Source organism: Ornithorhynchus anatinus, chromosome 8 (genome assembly GCF_004115215.2).
Source record: "Ornithorhynchus anatinus isolate Pmale09 chromosome 8, mOrnAna1.pri.v4, whole genome shotgun sequence".
NCBI lineage: Eukaryota > Metazoa > Chordata > Mammalia > Monotremata > Ornithorhynchidae > Ornithorhynchus > Ornithorhynchus anatinus.
Genome location: NC_041735.1, coordinates 46,151,958 through 46,163,961, shown reverse-complemented (window position 1 = coordinate 46,163,961; position 12,004 = coordinate 46,151,958). Strand labels below are relative to the sequence as shown.

At 48.6% G+C, this 12,004-nt stretch overlaps 1 protein-coding gene across 3 annotated transcripts in view; it reads right to left on the bottom strand.

The window, feature by feature from the left end:
• LOC100075704 (retinoic acid receptor beta) overlaps positions 1 to 10,904 on the bottom strand; it is a 477,276-nt gene extending 466,372 nt beyond the window's left edge. For 2 of the 3 annotated variants that reach the window (XR_005660281.1, XM_029071231.2), the window contains exon 1: positions 10,804 to 10,904. The gene's annotated coding sequence lies outside the window, so the exon portion shown is untranslated. Of the gene's footprint in view, positions 1 to 2,942; positions 3,034 to 10,803 lie in introns of those variants that run through there. The other variant, XM_029071229.1, reaches the window with a different exon arrangement.
• Between the last annotated feature and the right edge of the window lie 1,100 nt (positions 10,905 to 12,004).

Genomic DNA, 12,004 nt, shown 5'->3' with positions numbered 1-12,004 from the left:
TCGTGGGTTCTAATCCCGACTCCGCCGCTTGTCGGCTGTGTGACTTTGGGCCAGTCACTTCACTTCTCTGGGCCTCAGTTCCCTCATCTGCAGAATGGGGATGAAGACTGTGAGCCCCACAACCCGATGACCCTGTATCTAACTCCAGCGCTTAGAACAGTGCTTGGCACATAGGAAGCGCTTGACAAATACCATCATTATTTCCACTGAGCCACACTTAAATAGAGAAGCAGCTTGGCTCAGTGGAAAGAGCCCGGGTTTAGGAGTCCGGGGTCCTGGGTTCTAATCCCGCCTCCACCACCTGTCAGCTGGGTGACTTTGGGCAAGTCACTTGACCTCTCTGGGCCTCAGTTACCTCCTCTGTCAAATGGGGATTAATAATTCATTCAATAGTATTTACTGAGCGCTTACTATGTGCAGAGCACTGGACTAAGCGCTTGGAATGGACAAATCGGTAACAGATACAGTCCCTGCCCTTTGACGGTTTTACAGTCTAATGTTGGTATTTGTTAAGCGCTTACTATGTGCAGAGCACTGTTCTAAGCGCTGGGGTAAAGGGTAATCACACTGTCCCACGTGAGGCTCACAATCTTAATCCCCATTTTACAAAACCGTGCGCCCCACGTGGGACAATAATGTTGGTATTTGTTAAGCGCTTACTATGTGCCGAGCACTGTTCTAAGCGCTGGGGTCGATCCAGGGTCATCAGGTTGTCCCACGTGAGGCTCACAGTTCATCCCCATTTTACAGATGAGGGAACTGAGGCACAGAGAAGTGAAGTGACTTGCCCACAGTCACACAGCTGACCAGTGGCAGAGTCGGGATTGGAACCCATGACCTCGGACTCCCAAGCCCGGGCTCTTTCCACTGAGCCACCCTGCTTCTCTAACCTGATCGAACTGTATCCCTCCCAGCGCTTAGAACAGTGCTTGGCACATAGTAAGCGCTTAACAGAGAAGCCCAGCGTGGCTCAGTGGAAAGAGCCTGGGCTTGGGAGTCAGAGGTCATGAGTTCGAATCCCACCTCTGTCACTTGTCAGCTGGGTGACAGTGGGTAAGTCACTTCACTTCTCGGTGCCTCAGTTAATTAAAACTGGGGATTAAGACTGTGAGCCTCACGTAGGCCAACCTGATTATCCTGTATCTGCCCCAGCGCTTAGAACAGTGCTCTGCACATAGTAAGCGCTTAACAAATACCAACATGATTATTAAATACCAATATTAATATCATCATCATCATCATCCCGGGGCAGTTGGGCCACACTGGTGCCAGGCAGTGGGGCCCTGCGGGCCTGCCCGGCCCACCTTGGGGATTTCTCCCTGCAGCTCCGGGATTCCCAAGCCACCCACCGGATTCCAAACTTTTCCCGGCAGGAGGAGGAGGAAGGTGGGAAAAAGGGAGAAGAAAGAAAAAAGGGGGAGAGGCGAAGGAGGCTGGTGCTCCAGGTGCAACTTGACATTGCAACTCCCTCTGCAATGGACCAAACGAGGGCGGCCGGGGAAAGACGAGGACACCTGGGTCCCAGAAAGGCCAAGCAGCTGCGCGGCTCCGTGCAAACACCCCGGGCTGGGGAGTCAGAGGTCATGGGTTCGAATCCCGCCCCTGCCACTTGTCAGCTGGGTGACAGTGGGCAGGTCGCTTCTCTGGGCCTCAGTGACCTCATCTGTCAAACGGGGATGAAGACTGTGAGCCTCACGTGGGGACAACCTGATGACCCTGGATCGACCCCAGCGCTTAGAACAGTGCTCTGCACATAGTAAGGGCTTTAACACATACCAACATTCTTATTACTATTAAAGAAGCAGCGTGGCTCCGTGGAAACACCCCGGGCTGGGGAGTCAGAGGTCATGGGTTCGAATCCCACCTCTGCCACTTGTCAGCTGGGTGACAGTGGGCAGGTCGCTTCTCTGGGCCTCGGTGACCTCATCTGTCAAATGGGGATGAAGACTGTGAGCCTCACGTGGGACAACCTGATGACCCTGTATCTCCCCCAGCGCTTAGAACAATGCTCTGCACCTAGTAAGCGCTTAACAAATACCACAATTACATTATAATCCCGCCTCCGTCGCTTGCCAACTGTGTGACTGTGGGCAAGTCACTTTACTGGGCCTCAGTGACCCCATCTGTCAAATGGGGATTAAAAACTGTGAGCCCCACGTGGGACAACCTGATCACCTTATAGTCCCCCCCAGCGCTTAGAACAATGCTCGGCACAGTAAGTGCTGAACAAATACCAACATTATTATTATTATTAAAGCAGCAGCGCGGCTCAGTGGAAAGAACCCGGGCTTGGGAGTCAGAGGTGGTGGGTTCTAATCCCGCCTCCGTCGCTTGCCAGCTGGGTGACTGTGGGCAAGTCACTTTACTGGGCCTCGATGACCACATCTGTCAAATGGGGATTAAAGACTGTGAACCCCACGTGGGTCAACCTGATCGCCTCGTATCCCCCCCCCCCAGCGCTTAGAACAGTGCTCGGCACATAGTAAGCGCTTAACCACCACCACCATCATTATTACCAAAGAAGCGAAAGAGGAGAAGTGTGCGATGCCGGGGCGCGGCAAGGGGAAGGCAAAAATTAAAAAAAGGACCGAAAGAGACGCGGAGATCACGGGAGAGGCAGAACAAAGCTTGACGCTCGGAGCCAATGGGAAAGGAGCGAAGACAATAGCCATCGAGGGAACTTTGGCGACCCGGCCAGGGAAAGTTGCCTTCCATTCCGAGCGTTTAGGACAGTGCACCGCCCCCGGCGAGCGCTCGATAGATAGGACGGAATGAATGGAGCCGCAGCTCCCCAAAGAGCAGCGATGGGGTTATGCAAAGGGTTATGCAAACCCCGCCCGCTCCTGCCTGCTGCTAAACGCCCAGGAGATGTCCCCGGGATGGGGGGGGAAAAAAAAAAAAGTGCCAGCCCTCCCCGGCTGCCCCAGGGCTCCTTCCCTTACCTTTGCACCCGCTGGCCGGGAGCCTCCTCCGCCCGGCAGCCCTCCTTCGCTCGGCCGCCGCCGGATTGATGGAGCGGGAGCCGGTCCTGCGCTCCCGGCCCCGCCCCCCTAAGCCCCGCCCCCTTCTCCCCGCCCACGCGCCCGGGGAGGGAGAGCGCGCGCGCGGTTCCCCCCCCCCCGCCCCCCGGCCTCCCGCCGCACGCGCCGGGATCTCGCGCCTCTCTGCCCGCGCGCCCCTCGCGCGGCAGCAGGCGGCGATGCCGCCGGACCGGCCGGTCCTTCTGGCGTCCAGCTGGGGCTCAGGGGGAAAGAGCCCGGGCTCGGGAGGCCGGAGGTCAGGGGTTCGAATCCCCCCCCTGCCACTTGGCAGCTGGGTGACTGGGGGCGCGTCGATTAGACTGTAAACCCGGCAAACGGCAGGGACCGTCTCTCTCTGTCGCCTCAGTGACCTCATCTGTAAAATGGGGATGAAGATTGTGAGCCCCACGTGGGACAACCTGATTCCCCTGGGTCTACCCCAGCGCTTAGTACAGTGCTCTGCACCTAGTAAACGCTCAATGAAGGCTACTGAATAAATACTAGTGAATGAACTTCTCTGGGCCTCAGTGACCTCATCTGTAAAATGGGGATGAAGACTGTGAGCCCCACGTGGGACAACCTGATTCCCCTGGGTCTACCCCAGCGCTTAGAACAGAGCTCTGCACATAGTAAGCGCTTAACAAATACCAACATTGTTATTCTTATTCTCTGGGCCTCAGTGACCTCATCTGTAAAATGGGGATGAAGACTGTGAGCCCCACGTGGGACAACATGATTCCTCTGTGTCTACCCCAGCGCTTAGAACAGTGCTCTGCATAGTAAGTGCTTAAATACCAACATTATTATAATTCTTATTCTCTGGGCCTCAGTGACCTCATCTGGAAAATGGGGATGAAGACTGTACCCCAGCTGCACATAGTAAGCGCTTTAACAAATACCAACTTTATTTTTGGGGGGGGGGGGGGGGGGGAAAGCATGGTGGCTCAGGGGAAAGAGCCCGGGCTTTGGAGTCGGAGGTCATGGGTTCGAATCCCGGCTCTGCCACTGGTCAGATGGGTGACTGTGGGCAAGTCACTTCACTTCTCTGGGCCTCAGTGACCTCATCTGTAAAATGGGGATTAAGACTGTGAGCCTCACGTGGGACAACCTGATTACCCTGCATCTACCCCACTGCTTAGAACAGTGATCTGCACATAGAAAGCGCTTAATACCAACATTATTCATTCAGTAGTATTTATTGAGCGCTTAGTGCCTGGAAGGTCCAGTTGAGCAACAGAGAGAGAAAAAGAGAGAGACCATCCCTGCCCAGTGAGGGGCTCGCAGTCTAAAACAGGGAAGACAGCAAAGCCAAACTGAAGAAGAAAACATCATCAAGATAGACAGAATCAAGGGGATGTGCACCTCATTAACAAAATAGGGTGATAAATAATATATACAAATGAGCACAGGGCTGAGGGGAAAGGAGGGGGGGGGGGGCAGAGGGAAAGGGAGGGCTGAGTCTGGGAAGGCCTCCTGGAAGAAGTGAGCTCTCAGTAGGGCTTTGAAGAGGGGGAAGAGAGTGAGGTGGACGTGAGGAAGGAGGATATTTCATTCATTTGAAGGCATGCCATTAACTTTTCCTTTAGGGGAGCCACCCTCTTCTCCTTAGCTCAGTGAGCGCTCAATCAATACGATTGAAGGACAAGGGAGGGGCTCAGTGTGGGAAGGCCTCCTGGAGGAGGTGAGCTCTCAGCAGGGCTTTGAAGAGGGGAAGAGAGTGAGTTTGGGGGATGTGAGGAGGGAGGCTATTTCATTCATTTGGAGCCATGCCACTATCTTTTTCTTTGGGGGAGTCACCCCCTTCTTAGCTCAGCGAGAACTCAATCAATACGATTGAATGAATGTCAAGGGACGGGGTGGGGGGGGGGTGGGCTCAGCCTGGGAAGGCCTCCTGGAGGAGGTGAACTCTCAGCAGGGCTGGGAAGAAAGTGAGTGGGGCGGGGGTGAGGAGGGAGGCTATTTCATTCATTTGGAGCCATGCCATTATCTTTTTCTTTAGGGGAGCTGCCCCCTTCTTCTTAGCTCAGTGAGCGCTCAGTCAATACGATTGAGTGAATGACAAGGTCAATACGATTGAGTGAATGACAAGGAGGGGCTCAGTCTGGGAAGGCCTCCTGGAGGAAGGGAGCTCTCGGCAGGGCTTGGAAGAGAGTGAGTTTGGGGGATGTGAGGAGGGAGGGCATTCTAGTAGGACAGCGGGAGGATGTGGGCCAGGGGTCGACGGCGGGACAGGCGAGAACGGGGGATTATTACCCTATTTATTTTGCTAATGAGATGTACATCCCCTTGATTCTATTTATTGCTATTGTTTTTGTCCGTCTGTCTCCCCCGATTAGACTGTAAGCCCGTCATTGGGCAGGGATTGTCACTATCTGTTGCCGAATTGCACCTTCCTAGCGCTTAGTACAGTGCTCTGCACATAGTAAGTGCTCAATAAATACTACTGAACGAAAGAGGAGGTGAGCGGCAGAGGAGCGGAGTGTAGGGGGTGGACTGGAGAAAGAAAGGGAAGGGAGGTGCAGCCGCCGCCGCCCCACTCAAGGAGCCACCCTGCCCCTCGCCTGCTACCACGGCCCGGGAAGATGCACACCAAAAAAGACGAAAAAAAGGCATGCAAGAGCAGAGGAGCTCGGGGTTTACAAAAAGCATGCAAGAGCAAGGACCTCGGGGTATAAAAAAAATCATGCAAGAGCAGAGGAGCTCGGGGTATTAAAAAAAGCATGGGGGTATTTAAAAAAAGCATGCAAGAGCAAGGACCTCGGGGTATAAAAGAATCATGCAAAAGCAGAGGAGCTCGGGATATTAAAAGAGCATGCGGGGTATAAAAAAATAAAGCATGCGAGAGCAGAGCAGCAACCTTTGCAACTTGCCCCAACCGGAGCAGACGAGACGCTGAGCGGTAAAAACGCGCCCGCTCCGCCCTGCGCCAGGGCCATTCATTCATTCCAATTTATTGACTGCTTACTATGTGCAGAGCACTCTACTAAGCGCTTGGAGAGCACCATTCGGCAACAGATAGCGACAATCCTTGCCCCCCAACGGGCTCACAAGTCCAACCTTTCGGGCTCCGTTTTGCAGGCCTTGCAAAGTCGGGAGGATGTTTATTCGGTAGTATTTATTGAGCGCTTACTATTTGCGGAGCACTGTAGTAAGTGCTTGGAATGTACAATTCGGCAACAGATAAAGACAATCCCTGCCCAATGATTCCCCCCCAACCCGCCTCGGTGCAATTCGTCTTGCTTTATTGACTGCGGAGTCTTTAGAGATAAACAGGAGGGGAAAAAACATTTGCTTCGCATCTGACAGCCCTAATGAGCTCGAGGAAGAATTATGTAAACATTATTAAGTGTAATAAACACGTGTCAGCATCAAGCAATCTTGTCTGGAGAAGTGTTGGTAAAAGCCGTGGTGAGCGTTTTATTCATAATGTCTTTTTAACTTTATGTAGCCAGTGTAATAGGCCTCTGGCTTTGCTGCTGCCTCGACGGAAAATCATTACCCCAGTAATAGATGAGCCAGTTCAAGAAGAGAGCCACTGGGATTCTGTACTCTTTCATTCATAAAAGCTATATATTAGAGAGAGGGCAAACAGTCTGCTGCCAACTTTACCAATTTAATTATTGAACTGTCAGTTTCCGACTCCTTGTTTTGGCTTCCTGAGGCAACTATAATAGTGCACATTTATGGGCACGCGTACACACATAGATGCACACAAAAAGATGAATAAAACCGTTGATGATTCATTCCCTCAGTGCTGTCTCATTTGTCCTTTTCAGCAATTTTCCCGGAAAACAGGGCAGGTTGACTCTATAAGGGCAAGCTCTCCTTTTGAATAAAACGAGGGAAAAAGTACTAAAGAACATTGTTTTATGGCAAAAGGATAAGTCTTCCTGCATCAACTAATACATAACAAACTAATAAACTCAATAATGTTTTTAAACCAAGCTGAGAATGCTCTACAAAAATGGTTCTGCCACTGAATGCAATTTTAAAGGACATGGATTTTGAGTAGAGAGTGAGAGAGAAACTCTTGACAACCCACTTTTACCGTTTTTTTGAAAGAGCTTTACAAAAGGAAAATTTCAATTAAAATGCATTCACGTTTCAACAGACTTTGCATACTTCAAGATATAATTGATAACCTGACAAAATTGTCCAAGCACATTCCAGTATTTCTTCTCTATTACCCTATTTAGAAGTAACAAATTCCAGGAACTTTTATGCTTCAAACCTGCAAGAAGCTGTTTCAAAATTTAAACAATTAGAGTGGTCTTTATTTCTGTATAACCTTTCTTCCGTGAAACCCAGGGATTTTTTGGATATTCCCTAATTGTCTGTAGATGGAAACCATCCCTCTGCTGTTCAGGTGGAGAAATAGTGTTGAAGAGAGCCCAGGAAGTACCAGATTTATCAGAGTCATTGGCAGAGCCGAGAGGAGATTTGGGGTCTCAGAGCTAGTCAAGTGCAGGATCAGACCACCATACTAGGCCATTTAGATGTGTGCCCCGAAGCCTTGGGCAAATTGCACTTCTTGAACTTACCTAGAGATGGGATGAGGAGGAGGGCCCTTTCTCTGCCCTCTTCTACCTCCCCTAGTGACATCGCCAATCCCCAGAAACTCAGCTAGTGGCCGGAAATCACAGGAATTTGCTAGGAAATGACTGTCAGACCCTGGTCAAGCGTTTTTCATTTCTAACTAAAGAGGGCTTCTTGGCCTTTCCATTAATTTCCCATCTCTTTTAAAACAAAATGTGCATTCATTAGCGATGATAGCCTGGAGACGTTTTGTAAAATATTAAAAAAAGTATTCAGAACTGACAAAATGTGATTGGGGTTGTTTTTTTTTTTCCTTCCCATCTTCCTTATAATGCCCTCATTTACTGGATTCTCTCTCTTACTTCCCCACAGTTCACTGATATTCTGATAATTCAAATCCTAATTTTCAGCGTCTATTTCCCACCTTAGTTGTGACTTCTACCCCTTCTCTCTCTCTCACTCTCCCTCTCTTCCTCAAGAAAATCACACCCTGCTTCCAAAGACTCCAGTTTTCCCATTACCCCTTGGTCTATGACACTCAGGCTAAACATATACATTCTGTTCTGAAAATAGGACATAATGAATAGGATCCATTAAATCATGGAATATCGATACCAGGTCAGGATGTAAAATATAGGGCATAATGAATAGCCTTCCGTTTGAGAGTCAAGGAAATATAGTAATCTCATAAAGTATTGGCATTATCAATCATTGAGGTAAACTGCAATGGTTTGGAAATCCCATCTGGGATGCTCTTTCCCTCTCATTAGTGATTGCGGAAACTATCAGAAAGTAAACACATCAAGCAAGAATCTTTCTACACGAACTTGGAAGCCCTAGAGACACTGCATAATGTACCACAAGACCCTCAGTCATTATGTGGAAAAACCATGAGCCTCTGTTTACAATCTGTGTCTGTAGGCCTTTTAATCCCTGGTTTCTCTGCTGACACTATGGCTTAATATGGCAATTATAATGGTGGCAATGACCACCTACCATTGCCATCACTGAGACCAGGGAGTTTCATTTCACATAGGCTATTAAATAATAATAATAATAATGTTGGTATTTGTTAAGCGCTTACTATGTGCCGAGCACTGTTCTAAGCGCTGGGGTAGACACAGGGGAATCAGGTTGTCCCACGTGGGGCTCACAGTCTTAATCCCCATTTTACAGATGAGGTAACAGGCACCGAGAAGTTAAGTGACTTGCCCAAAGTCACACAGCTGACATATGGCCGAGCAGGGATTCGAAACCATGACCTCTGACTCCAAAGCCCGTGCTCTTTCCACAGAGCCACGCTGCTTCTTAAATGACATTTGTACTACAGATTTTGGCTATTCATCCTCTCCCCCACTCTAGACTCTAAGCTCATTGTGGGCAAAGAATGCTTAGTAGTGCTTTGCATACAATAAGCACTCAATAAATGTGATTGAATGAATGTTTATGGTTGTATTATACTCTCCCAAGTGCTTAGCACAGTGTTCTGCACACAGTAAGTGCTCAATAAATACAAGTGAATTAATTTAATCTGGGTTAGGCAGATAAAGCTAGAAGAAAACTAACCAATGATCTCAACCAAGTCCAAACACCATATTCAGTATTAAGTCAAATCACCATCACTGTCTTCAGTATTATTAATAATAATAATGATGACGGAATTGTTAAGCACTATGTGCCAAGCACTGTTCTAAATGCTGGGAAGATACAAGGTAATCAGGTTGTTCCATGTGGGGCTCATTGTCTTAATCCCCATTGTCTCTATCTGTTGCCAAATTGTATATTCCAAGCACTTAGTACAATACTCTGCACATAATAAGCACTCAGTACTATTGAATGAATTTTGCAGATGAGGTAACAGGCACAGAGAAGTGACTTGCTCAAAGTCACACAGCTGACAAGTGGCAGAGTCAGGATTAGTACTCACAACCTCTGACTGCCAGGCACATGCTCTTTCTATTAAGCCACACTGCTTCCCCAGCCACACTGCTGCACACTGCACTATTACTGTGTCTTGAAGAAAATTATTAGAAAAATATAAAACAAGATGTCTGCTCTTGAGAAGCTTACAATTTAACGAGGGAAGACAAGCAAACAATAATGCAAATATACAAACAGATAAGTGTAAGAGAATAAATGATAGAAGTAATGGAAAAGAAATATACCCATACGCTTAAACTTACACACATAGGTATCACTGTAGTAATATGACCAGAACAGCAGGAAGCAGAGAGATCAATAGAATTTATTGAGTGCTTACTGTGCTGTGGTGGGGATGAGTATCCAAGGGCTTAGCAGGTAGGACTAAGTACAGGGATGACCAGTAGACAGGGAAGATATGGTGGGAGTTTAGCAGGGAAGGCTTCCTAGCTGCCTTTGTCACCGTGGATTACCTCATCCTCCTTAAAAACCCCATCAGGCCTCAGTTTAATGACCTCATATTAACCTGACCTCCTCTACTTCTCCATTTGTTCACTGGCTCCTCTTCTGACTTTCATCCCTCACCTGTAGGTACTTTGTGAAGTTCTGTTCTAGCTTCCCAGGTTTTTTCACTCTACACACACTCTCTCAGGTTCCTCATCATATGGCTTCAGCTGCCCCCTCTCTTTGGATGATGCCCATCAACCTCTCAGTTCTGACCTCTCGACTTAACTTGCAATCCCTCATCTCCTCTTGCTTCCCAGGCAACTCTATGTGAATGTACTGCTGGCATACCAAACCCATCTTGTCTAAAACCAAATGATTCCTCTTCCTAAATCTACTCTTATTTTCCATAATCCCACCATTCTTCCTGCCACAGAAGCCCTCCACCTCAGCATCACCCTTGACTCCTCTCCTTCAATGAGGACATTCAATCCCTGGCCAAATTCTCCCATTCTTCCTACTCAGCATCTTCTGGCTTCAACCCTTCCTCTCCACCCAAACTTCTCTGCCACAAACTCTGAAGTACCTCCTCACAGGTATTTTGTTTTTAATGGCATTTGTGTGTCACAAGCCCCCAGTTCATACCAACTAGGACCTTCCGGGAGCAGGGGAGCCTCAGTGACACACAGTAGAAGTCAAACCACATCTCTGATCACCAAGGTTACTGTGAAAAGTTTTTTTACTTAGCTTACTAACATGCAAGGGAATGACACATACATACACTCACTCCACTACGGGTCTAATTCCTCTCTGTGTTCAAAGCAGCAATGACTACCACATAGGGACACAGCTCTACGGCAGAGCTGAACACAATAGTTACTACCTTCTTCTACTTTTGTGTGCTGCTTTCCTTCTGCTTCTGTCAGCAAGCTTCTCTTTTTGCTTCTCTGCATGCCTCCATACTACCTCCAGGTGCCCTTTTATCTCAATGTATACCCCCTTCATCAACCACCTTTTATCCCATACGGGCATGGCAGCTGTGGCCCTATGTGGCAGTCATTGATTGGTCCAGGCCCATTACTGGGTAGAACAGGGAAAGCCCCACCCCCTCCATGCTCCACCTCCCACAGATCAGCAATCACTTGCCTCAGGTAGAGCACGTTAGTGCCAGAGCTGGTAGTCAAAAGACCTGGTTTCTAATCCTGGCTTTGCTACTTGTCTGCTATGTGAACTTGGGTAAGTTATCTAACTTCTCTCTGTGCCTCAGTTTCCTCAAGCGAGGGACTAAATAAACACTGGTTCTCCCTCCGCCTTGGGCTGTGTGCCCTAAGTGGGATTATTTTGTATCTACCCTAGTACTTAGTTAATTGCTTACCACACAGTAAGTGCTTAATAAATACCACAGTTCTTAGTTTTACATCATCTTGGTGGCAAAGGACTTAGAAGCTATAGGCCACCAATAGCTACAGTAATTTCATTCCTGGGCTCCCCCACCCCTTCCCTTTCCCCAGAGAGATCTGGAAGAAAGGGCCAGTCAAGGAAGTGGCAGTTAAAGGGATGCAGGCTCTGCTTTATAAACCACTCCCTCCCACACTTGATTGAATGGAGCCATGAAATGTAGACTTGTAAGGAGCCACCTGGGCAGTGGAGGATGGAATGGAGGAAGGAATGAAGAGAGGCAGCAGGGAGAGAGAGGGAGAAGATGAGCTCAGAGTCTCCACCACCAGGGTTTCTGTCATTCAAATGGGGAGGAGAGGGACCAGGAAAGTGTGACCCTTTCAAATCAAGGACCCTGAGTGACCAACCCTCTTATTCTGCACTTTGGTCACCACTCCATCAGCCTCCAAGTGGACAGGATAACCTACTTGACTCATATCTACCTCTTTGTGTATTCACGCCTTGCTGGACAGTGGGGCTGCCCAAGTAACAGAATTAGGTGATATCCTCCAGCTCTGAATCTTTAACTGAAACATCTAGGATGCATAGGACTTTCCTAGGCTAAAAGAATCCACAACTTGGGTTTTCAGGCTTTGTATCAGTCCACAGGTTTCTCGAGTTCTGCAGAGCAATTCACAATCAACAGC